General features: G+C 41.6%; 1 pseudogene; it reads left to right on the top strand.

The window, feature by feature from the left end:
• Positions 1 to 791: 791 nt before the first annotated feature.
• LOC124553685 lies at positions 792 to 909 on the top strand (annotated as a pseudogene).
• The last annotated feature ends 11275 nt before the right edge of the window (positions 910 to 12184 follow it).

Genomic DNA, 12184 nt, shown 5'->3' with positions numbered 1-12184 from the left:
GTGGACATCGCAACTTCACAGACTACACTTGCAGGCCTACTGTCACACACAAATTCTCAATTATCCACACACTAATGATGTAATGCCCCTTGTCCATTATGCTTACTACTTTCGGCATTTCACCGATTTCCGCAATTGTTCGAGCATGGTGTGCGTGTGCACTAAAGGGATCATTGGCTGTGAGTGCCTTAATTATATAAGTGGTCTGAAAGAACAGAAACCATGTAACTATTTAATTAAGGCGAGGATGGCCATCATCCCTTTAGTGCAGATGCACACCAAGCTCGAACTCTTGCGGGAATCGGTGAAATGCCGAAAGTAGTAAGCATAATGGGAAAGGGACACTAAAGAGTAGTGCGTGGATAAGTTGAGAATCGGGGTCCGACGGTAGGCGTGGTAGAGTCTTTTGTGCAGAAGCGTTGGCCACTGTGTAAATGTGGTGTAACGGTCAGCGCATCTGTGTAGTAACCAGGAAACTGCGGTTCGAGTCCTAGCGCGGTATGAATTTTTACCTTTCCCACGCAATTAAATCAATGTCGGCTGGCAGCTAATGTCTTTAATTCCTTTTCACCTTTTCCCACGCAATTAAATCAATGCCCGCTGGCAGCTAATGTCTTTAATTCCTCTGTGTCCTTTCGTGTTTCCTACAATGGAGACAGTTCTGAGGCAATTGCTACCAGGCTCGCCTTGGATACTCGTATTCCTATCAGGCCATCATGTTCCTAATCCTTTAGGATCTCCACACAATAGGTCCATCGCAAAAATGTTTTTCTGATCTAATTTAATCTTCCGGCAACGGCCATGCCGCAGTGGATACGCCGGTTCCCGTGAGACCACCGAAGTTAAGCGCTGTCGGACGTGGTCGGCGCTTGGATGGGTGACCATCGAGGCCGCCATGCGCTGTTGCCATTTTTCAGGGCACACTCAGCCTCGTAATGCCAATTGAGGAGATACTGCAAGGAATAGTAGCGGCTTCAGTCAAGAATACCATCTTACGACCGGGAGAGCGGTGTGCTGACCCCACGCCCCTCCTATCCGCATCCTCCACCGAGGATGACACGGCGGTCGGATGGTCCCGGTAGGCCACGAGTGGCCTGAAGATGGAGTGCTATATAATAATAATAATTTAAACTTCCAGTGCAATCTATTTGATATAATCTTATTCATCTTTGAAGCGTTTCACTTATCATCTAACACTTGAATGCCCACATCTCCACAAGCTCATTGAAGGCAAAGATGAATTCCAGCAACATATTTGTTCCTTTAAATAAGGAATTCAATGAGAGTGCGCTGTATATGCGCAACATCTATGTCCACCATTTTGCAAATGTATCCTGTGGTCACGTTTCAATTATTAATGTCTTCAAAACGTGTCAATACACAGTATATAGTCTGTAGATTATGCTAATATAGTCGCTTTATTACATTATTCGAATCGCAGTTGTAACAAAGGGTTGCTCACAACTTTCAGCAGTTGTCAAAAAACTGGAACTGATATTTAACTGGTGTCATTGCGATGTTGTGAAAAAAGATGAGCCAGACAGTAGGGGATTTTACTTTATTATACGAGCTTTCAAACGGTAACTTCATTTTTCTTGTTACAGCCAAGCCACGGCCGGCAGTGTTAGCTGACTGTAAATTCTTTCGTTCCACGGTCTAGTAACAGGAAGTCAGCATCGAGGAAGGACACCTTGATCATGCGCCTCCCTCATGTGCTTACGAGGTAACGCCGTTCCAGGCGTCGCTTAGCAGGCAATGCTCTGGAAAGTTCAACTGCCGCCCCCGTGGGTTTCTCGGTTCCGACCAATCAGGGCGGAGGAATCCGCGTGGTGCGTCGAATATACCCTGCCATCCGTCACCGAGCCCGCTCTCTCTTGTCTTCTCGCTCTCTAGGACGCGCACCCTGTAGCAATGTAGACCCTCCCACTTCTCCCGGTGCTGCGGCACTGTGGGACTTAGTTTAGGCAGACAACAACTTTCGTTAGCTTCGCGAACTATGTTTCGCCAAACTCTACGTTCTGGCTCACCCTCACCTCCCTAGGCCTATGTGACATGCTTTCGACAATAGATGGCCTTTATCTAAAAGTTATCCTATTCATTCCATAACGCCCACCGCCTGCCCATACGCCCATCCTGTACAGTTGAGTAGTAAAATGTAGAATTGTTGGATGACTCCATTCCAGTTTGTCTTACAGTGATCCCCACATACGTATTGGGACACTATCATGATTATCACAATCCCGTAATCTATAATACCGATCGCCAAACAGATGTTACTTCAAGATTGATGAGGACAGTATTCAATACAACATGCGATATCGGCTCCTGAGTAATGAAGGAAGATGAACAGCAACATCTACATCAGGAAGATTTTAGAACCAGAAGTACTTCCCATTTTCAAACAACTAATCGCACTGTTCAGTATTTCAAGAATGACAGTGCTGGACGCCATGTTGTAAGGTCAGTGGAAGGCCTTTTGAAGAACGACAGGTACCACTGCTCTCGTGTCCCGCACTTTCCTCTTGCAGCGTCACACATCAAACATGTTAGGGATGTCGTGGATATAATTGGTCACCTACCTGCTTGTCACAGTACTCCAGCCACCACTCTCGATATTATCAGGATCCACATACGAACCATACAGACGTCTTTGTTTATTCTATTATATTACTTTTAGAGGCTCTGATTTCAGCACATCGATGTTTTACAACGTTTGATCTCCTATATATCAAATACATCCTACGATATTAATCGTTCATGTGTTATCTTGTACCTAATAAGTGGCGTTAAGATCACTTCAGACGTCTGTATGTTTCTCGTTCTAGAGAGTTTTACAGTCGTTAGTATTAAGCTAAAACTGCCGTCAAACTGACGATCAATTTGAATACCACAGTGCTGTACTAGGCATGACCCATTGGGGTTGGTCATCCCTGTCTGTCTTTGCATTGATTCATCAGGCCAGTTTTAAGAGGTTCTACAGTTTAATGTGGACTCAGAACTATTGTACAACTAGTCAGATTTCATTTTAAGAAATCATTGTCAGGTGCAGGGAACAATAAGTAATAGGGAAAAATATCTATAACCCACTGAGTAACGAACCCTCGACCTACGTCTGGAACGTATCCATATAGTCGCCAAGTCACGAGATACTAAGGAGAGATTCATATTTTGTACAGAGTTTGTAACAAATCTTGGCAACATAACTGTCCAGAGCAGAAGGTGTAGCAAAGCTGGGGACATATCCAGGCATATCTGTTCAAGTATGGTTACCTAATGCAAAAAGTCGACTTTTGCTGATACTCTGTAAGTAAGGAATATTGTAGGTGTCTACAGAAAATGTTACACTACTTAGACGAGATCGGAAAAGTACGACTGATAGTTGGAGGTCGACCTGAAGGTATACAGATAGTCCTCGTCGGTGAGATTGAGGCGTTAAGGTATGCGGGTGCTGTAGTACCATTCGAGTCAATTAGATTAGATATGAGCACCGTATGTTACCTTTTTCCATAAGGTATCTCATTGCTCAAAAAATGCCCTAACCACACTCCTACTTGTCGGCTTCAGTAAAAATGTTATCTTTGAGACAATTAACAGGCAAGGCAGGGAAGAGGTGCTAAGTGTGAAAGAGATTTCCTCCTGAAGGGAGCGGAAGAGAACAATGTTGGACGAAATTGATGTAGAAGATACGGGATGAGTTAAGGAGAGGCTAATCTGGCCAAACCAAGATGGTGTGTTAAGGTAACAACTCAGGTGTAATCATATTGTCTCTAGATGTCAATAAGCGCCATTTATCTGGCTACTCCCATAAAGTTCCATTTTATTCGTAAGGACTAGTTCTGTACCATATATTGCAGCTGCCAGTTACGTCTATCGCTAACTGCGGATACGGAAGCTGTATTTTTTTAGATGATTGCAGACAATCTGCTCCGACCTGAGTTCATACTAATTTGGCAATTGCCGAGACACCTAAGTTGGTGCGCTTGCGACAGATTCCTTTCGGCTACAACGATGTTTCCAGAACCCCTGCATGCAATAAACTGAAATCAATGTAAAAAATGATTTCGTGAATTTTTTATAGTTTTTCAAGGAGGTGGTGATTTTCTGTTTCTTTACACATTGCCAAAAAAAAAAAATCCGGAGTAGCCAGAAGGGAGAGGGAAAACGAAATGAAAGTTCACGCGTTAAGAGGGCACGTGATGTCATTTTGGTGACTACAAAACAGAGCGAAATTTGCAAAGAACTAGACAGTTTGAGCCTAACTGTCAGTATGACGTTCTGCCTACTGGATAAACACGCTGATTCGTTGGAAAGAGTGTCATAAAGACGTTGTATTCCCTATGGAGGCAAGATGGCCCACAAGCGCTGTAGCTGGTCCTTGACATCCAAGTGATTCCACTCATGTTCTATCGGGAAAGATCAGGGGATCTTACTAGCCACGTGGGTACCTCAACATCACGCAGACAATTTTTAGAGGCACATGCCAAGCGTGGACGAGCATTGTCGTGCTGAAAAATGTCACCAAGACACTGTCACATGAGTCTTATCGCAGGAAGAGGCAGGAGTTCCCTCAGCCATTAAGAGTCAGGACCAGAGGTCATGGCCGATAGCTCTCCAAACCATGATTCCAGTAGTAACACCGCTGCACACCACGAAAGCAACGAGAGAATGGGACATCTCCCAAAGTCGCCACTATACTCAGTGACGATGGTCATCCGGGATAGCGCAGAACTGCGATTCAATCGCTGAACACATTGCTGTGCCATTCATTGCCACGCTTTCCGATTTCGGTAACACTCCAAACGCAGCCATCTGTGCTGTTATATTAACAGCAGACTATGCACGGGAACGTAATTTCCTAGATGCTGCTGCTGCTAGTATCCGACCAATGGTGCAGGCAGTCCATTACTTGTTATCGTATTGCAGGCGCAAATGTGAAAAGGTTACGTTGTGCTTTGCCACCCTACCTTTCGGTGGTCAGAGAGGGTCAACTGGAACCTTGGTGACGAGTATAACATCCCTCACGTTTCCATGCAGATCAACACTGAGCCACTGTCAGATCCGAGTGCCCCACAAATCTCGCTATGCACGTTTCAGCCAGCCGGAGAAATGGAAACTCGCAAGCGGATCCCCTTAAAACTGTAAGTTGGTGGTAACGCTGCATCACACGAGAACGGGATGGCTCCGCGTCCTTCATACAGAGCACTCAACGTTTGACACTGTCCGCGCGTCTTCTATACCTTACCAGGTCTGGTAACAACACTAAACGGGAACGACACTAACGCATTCTGTTGGCAGCTCTACCTGTCACAGAGAATTGCGACTCTAATCATTTACTTACCCACCGACGGTGAGAACGTGTAAGAAATTAAATTGACATCCGATCATGTATCTGGATGCTTCACTTTATTGTCAGAGAGTATACTTTCGAAAAATCACGAGCTGTATGAAATTCCATTAGTTTAAATTATATAGAAGACGATACTGAGGTACCTGTATACAATCAAAACGACCAGAATGAAATAGAATGATCACAAACTAACTCATTCTTCATATATCTACAAGTATAAAACATTCCTAATGCAATCTATGTTTGTAAAACGTAATAGATGACAGGAAATACGTCAAATGATGTTAATCTGAATCTCTATCAACCCTGCAGTTAAGTTTTATCGGAAATATAGAATACAGAAAGTCATCTAGCAGATAGGGAAATAAGTTAATGGGGCAAACTACATGGGTAAAAGTGGCGTATGTTTTTTTGACAGAAACTGTAGAATCCATTTCAAAGAGGTTTCTTTTGGATAAATGTCTAGTAATGAAAAGTGTAGCTTTGCTGTAAAGAAAGGCTCAAAATTTTGAATGATCGTTTTACATTGTTGTGGTAACCTCTCTATCATTTTATCAGTTAAAAATATATGTGCCGAAAATAATTAAAAACATGAGATCATTTTGACATAGGCAGACTGAATATACAATCTTGATAAAAATCTACCGAAGACTTGCAAGCATCTTACGAATGTATTAAACCATTAAATATTGCAAAATACATGTGGTAGAAAGAAGGAACACTTACAGCATAACGTTTACTAATGTATGCAATATTACCATACACATTTCGTGCCCAATTTTAGCTACAGAGGCAATAATACTTCAGCTTATTACTGTTACAATTTACTATACTCTTGTATCTGTTGACGAGGGAGGCGCACGTGTCACCCTCAGATTTAGATTCAGTACTGCACTCGTCTCTCCCGTATTTTTGAAACACTCCTGATCATATAGTATACAAAAATAAATAAAGAAGTCCGGAGGATTGAGATCAGATGATCTTAGAGGCCCAGGTACAAGCTGTGTTCTCTAATACCAATATTGGACACATTGGCGAGTTATATTTTGTTGGGTCAGATAAGAAGTAAAATGTGGTGGTGGCTCATCATGTGAATGCAACATTTCCCAGCCATGGCCCAAGGCTGACATCTGAATCCAATTTGACTTGGGTTTAATTCAAAAGTTTACGTTTCAATTACGTTTGTAGTAATTACGCCAATATTTCATACTACAGTCAGTGGCGGCTCGTAGTTAATTTACCGATTTTTGTTTTGACGTTTAAATAGTGAAGCAGTATTTAATTTTTCGGAAATTTGTGTTAAATTCCTATGGGACCAAACTGCTGAGGTCATCGGTCCCTAGGCTTACACACTACTTAATTTAACTTAAGCTCACTTAAGCTACTGACAACACGCACACACCCATGTCCGAGGGAGAACTCGAAGCTCCTTCGGGGAAACCGCGCGAACCATGGCAAGGCGCCCTAGACCGCACGGCTAGCCAGCGCGACAGCTTTATTTAATTTTATATAATTTGTCCCCTGTGACTGTCATTTGTTGAACAATTCTACTGTATCGTTTAAGCATGTATATTTGTCCAAATGCTGAGTGTACAGAGTTTGTCATTAAAAGTTGCTATTACTTGTAGAGATGACAGTATGAGGTCACGACTTTCAAACGGCAGAGTACCAGACTGAAGTTACTAGAGTGCGTTAGACTGGCGCGATGTCCACCATTCATATTTCATCTGAATGTACAAATGAACGAAGTATGGATGAATGAGAGATTATTCAATTGGCAGAAAGCAGCCCGACAAGCACGAGCAGAACTTCTACATTTATCAGTGCTCCACATTCAAGAGTACGGCGGACGTTACGTATGCACGGCCTCTGTCTTTATAGTTTTAAAGAGGATTCAACACCTTCAAGACGGAGATGAAGTTACATCACTGGAGTTTTATCGTTGGGTAATTACATATCGACGAGTAATCCTATGAATACGATGTGTGCTGAAGCCGCTTTCACTCGTGATGGTATCCATCACACTTGGAACTTACTTTGGTGACCCGACGGAAACCCAGACACCTTTATGGAGATACATTTTCAAATAAACGTCTCCGCAGTTGTATATTGTGGTGTGTTAGAAGTCAGTTGATTGGACCTGTCGTGTTAGCGCATTGTACTGTGGGGCACCTTTTATCAATATTTTCTTGTTAACGAGCATCCTGGATTATTAGAAGTGGTTCCGTTGGCGATAAGAATGGGTATGTTCCTCAAGCGTGACGGAGCCACTAAACGTTCAACTCATCAGGTGACACATCATCTAAACCTAAGGTTCCCTGGAAGATGGATCGTTACAAATAATCGCGTTTCCAGGCCACCAAGGTCCATGAACCTTATCCCTTAAGCGACGTCTTGAAAAAGTAAACGCAAGAGACGAATTGGTTTTTCTGATAATAAAGTGTGCTGTCCTTACTTACGGACGTCAAGATGGTCCCAGAAAATACACTTGCGGTGGTTTTAAGAGAACTAGAAAGTTCACTGAAGCTGTGGGTGGAGTTTATGAAAATGAACTTTGAACTTAATCCTTTACCTTTGCTCAACGCCTTCTGTAAGTATTTGTTTAGAAACGTTCTAGCGGCTATATCTCTGCAAACAGTAATAGATGGAAAGTCTGAAAGAGGTGTCCACTACTAGCTACTCAAAACCCTGGTGGGAATGGTAAATATAAGTGGACTAGCCTACTCTAAATCGATACCTTATCTTTTATGTATACTGCAAGGTAAGATCTTGCCAACGGCTACCTGTTGTGCAGAGTGCGGTGTTGTAATGTAGCATGTGCGTACATTACAGCTTCCTGCTCTAGAATTTATCTTTGGCACAGAAAAATATCCTTCAGGAATCTACCGAGATCCACTCGCAATGGCTGCTTCCATAAGGACCTGTGTATTCGCAGCACCAGTGGCAATCAATATGCAAAATATTAAACCCATCCATATTAAACGCATCCAAAATAACGAATAAATGGTTTTACACTACTGAAATCAAACATTAACCACACTAACCACTGTGAAACTCTTATTACATTGTTATTGCCCCTCCGTGAGGACACATTGACTGACTGACAACTGCACAGAAATATATAGCGCAAATAAAGCCTGAAAAGTGAAATTATGGCTGTTGGCTGTCAGGAAAAACAGCCGCCTTTTTAAATGTCATGGTGAATCTTTTATTCGAATACTTCTCTGTCAGATATGTCGTCGGACGCTAGGTCCTACCAAGTTTTGTACTGCATGACGAGCATAGTTGTCCTATCGAATTAGCAGCATCGGTAAACACTTATATCTGGTTCGTTCCTTAGCTTGGTTCCTAAATGTTAAAGCAATCAAGTGATCTGAAGGAACCCTTCTTTCCGTCAGAAATGACATGCAGCACGTGGTCGATATTCTGTTCTCCCATAGCTTTCTTTCGTTCCCCACTATGCCTCGAAAAAATTTGGATCGACAGACTCAGTGTCGTGCGGGAGTCGGTGGGGGTGGTCAGGGGATGGGAAGGGGGCAGAGTTGCCAGTGTGCAGCCAGGCACGCTTGACAAGGTTTCACGTGTACCTACAAAACTGGCAACACAGAGACCACGTGGTGCTCTAGAATGAGATTCGATTTGATGGTGGCCAGTCCCTGTCACACAGTTCTCTGAAACGCCATTCAACTGCAACTGAAGTGCTAACTGAAAACTCTGGCTTGGTAAGTAAGTCCATAAAGTAATTTAGCGATCATTTCAATATAATACCTTTTGACAGTTAAATAAATCTTGCAATAATTAGTGAACCGATATATTCGCAGTAGTTATTGTTTACGATATAAGAACAAAAGCGTTAGCACTAGTGTGTGTCGGAGCATTACACAAAATCACATAATTTCACTATGAGAGAGCTGTTTGTCAAACAACTTCCACAGCTGATATACTCTGACCGGAAAAAACTGTGTGATTAGCGTTCCAGAGAACTGTGTGACAGGGACTGGCCACCATCAAATCGGATCTCATTCTAGAGCGTCACGTGGTCTCTGTGTTGCCAGTTTTGTAGGTACATGTGAAACCTTGTCAAGTGTGTCTGGCTGCACACTGGCAACTCTGCCCCCCTCCCATACACACACCACGCCCACCCACTCCCGCACGACACTGAGTCTGTCGATCCAAATTTTTTCTGAGGCATAGTGGGGAACGAAAGAAATCTATGGGAGAACAGAATATCGGCCACGTGCTGCATGTCATTTCTGACGGAAAGAAGGGTTCCTTCAGATCACTTGTGTGCTTTAACATTTAGGAACCAAGCCAAGGAACGAACCAGATATAAGTGTTTACCGATGCTGCTCATTCGATAGGACAACTATGCATGTCATGCAGTACAAAACGTGGTAGAAACTAGCGTCCGACGACATATCTGACAGAGAAGTATTTGAATAAAAAATTCACCATGACATTTAAAAAGGCTGCTGTTTTTTCAGACAGCCTGAAATCAAACATTAACCACACTAACCACTGTCAAACTCTTATTACAATGCATTGTTGTTAGCCCTCCGTGAGGACACATTGAGTGACTAACAACTGCACAGAAAAATGTAGCGCAAATAAAGTCTGAAAAGTGAAATGATGGCTGTTGCCTGTACTTTAAAAATTACAAAGAGCGCGAGGCAAAGGTACAATCTCCACCTGTACTGTTTAATCTATGCCCCAAAATGAGGAAGAAGTTTCTCAGAATATACATTTGGAGCAAAGCGCCCTATGGTCGCGAATCATGGTCTGTGGTAAAATCGGAAAAGAAGGGAATTGAGATGTTGTGCTATGGAAGGACGTTGGGACTTAGGTAGACTGATAAGGTAAGAAATAAAAGGAATAATATCCATGGTACTTCTGGTACATGTGGAAGATAAAAACTGTAGGGGAAGGCAGGGATTAGACTATTTGTAGCAAATATTTGAGGACGTTAGCTGCAAGCTGAAAGATTGCCTCGTGATACCAAACCTCTAAAACTTCCCTTGACTGATATTGTGGTGTGGATCTGCTAATATGTGACTACATTATAATTTACATCCAATTTTACGCCAAAATCTACCTTAAAGTTTGGTGTTGACTTGGCTGTTAACCTGTGACAAATTAATTGTTTACACCAGCGACTGTTCTTTTACAGTCTAGATTCTCATACCTGACAGTAGATTGCAAAGTACAAATAGTTTTCTCCTTTTCATTGGCCTCTTTACTCATGTCTTTACTTTCTTTGTTACTATTGTCCATGTTACTGTAAGTATCCCCAGCATATGCTCTTGTTATCTCATTTACTTGCACACCCAATTTTGTAGTATTTTCACTGCATTCTTCTGTTTTACTATCAGGAGCATGTATTTTTTCATAAATATCACCCTTCTTTTTTGTTTTTTCGTTCTCTTTTACTTTTTCCTTGAGGTCTTCCCTAGCTTCATCAATACAATCCCAAATATATCAAATATACATACCATATTCATTACCTTCTCAGTGGTAGCCTTCTTGGCATACTCTACTATATTACAGTTAGCATATCTAACAAACAGTTCTAATTTATCAGTTTTATGACTCATAGCTTGTACTCTATTCCTCACTTACTCTCCGTTTATTTTACGCAATTTGAACAAAAAAGCTTGGAACATTTCCTGCACTTCTGGTGTCGCGGTATGATCTCATTTTACAACAAAATTACTTATTTTACAGTTAGTATTCTTGATAATTCTACTTTGTTTTACCTGATAGTCCTCTTTCGTATTCGACTGCATAAAACATATGCTACTAAATTAGGATGTTCTTTAAAATCGACAGGTTGTTCTTGTAAGCCCTTCATTTCTGTTTAAGTAACAGTGCTAACTGTTGTTACCTCGTTCCTTCCATTGTTAATATGCCTAACACATGCTTCTATCCTTACAGTTAAATCCTCAGAATCGTTAACAAGTTCAATGTTGTTATGCTTAATAGGTGAGTCTATAATCACATTACTATAGTCACTATAATTATCCTTACTATCTGAAGCTACTTTTGCAGCGAAATTCATTGCTTATCTTTCACAAAAATTCTCAGTCATTTTATTAAAATTTTCATAGATAGTCTCATGCAGTTTGTCCAATGTCATGATGAGCAACAATTACATTTTTTCCTATTATGTCTCTGCTGATCACTAAGAAGCTGAACATTCTCATCAGCAGGTTTTATTTTACTGTTTTTATACCAATCACATTCTACTGCTTCATTTAGTGACACCAACAACAATTTGTTAATCTGCTCTTAGGAATCGTCTATCCTCTTATTAAGAGCATCTAATTTATCACGAATATCGCCAAAACTGTTGTATGTCTTCTTTCCCCGTTTATTTATTTCATTGTCAACTCGCATGTCTCCTTCGACAATAAGCCATATATAGAAAATATTCCTTAAGATTTCGCCTCATTTTCCAGTAGTATTCTCCTTGATATATTTATATAATTTAATTATAGTTATTCTGACATGTGCTTCTACGGCTAAGGTTTTGTATCATCATTCTTATTTCATTATCTTTGAGCCTGACCCAGGTACCTGGTGTCATTTTCTGCTCTTCCATTTTCTCTGAATTACTGGTCAGTCTTTATTTTAACTAAACTCAATTTCTAATTACTACATGCCCTGTTACAGCTAATGTGAACCTCAATTTACTTTATGTAAGATCCAGCGACCTCCTGACGACATTGCTGTTTGAAGTATGTGCCGCTGCTGCAAACGTGTATCGAACTCTGGGCCTCTCAGATTGCTTCCTGCGCTCCCAGGGCACATCATTCCTTCCTCTGGTTATGTGAATGGCCT

This window comes from Schistocerca americana, chromosome 1 (assembly GCF_021461395.2).
Source record: "Schistocerca americana isolate TAMUIC-IGC-003095 chromosome 1, iqSchAmer2.1, whole genome shotgun sequence".
Classification (NCBI taxonomy): Eukaryota; Metazoa; Arthropoda; class Insecta; order Orthoptera; family Acrididae; genus Schistocerca; species Schistocerca americana.
This window is presented reverse-complemented; position numbering and strand designations above follow the sequence as displayed.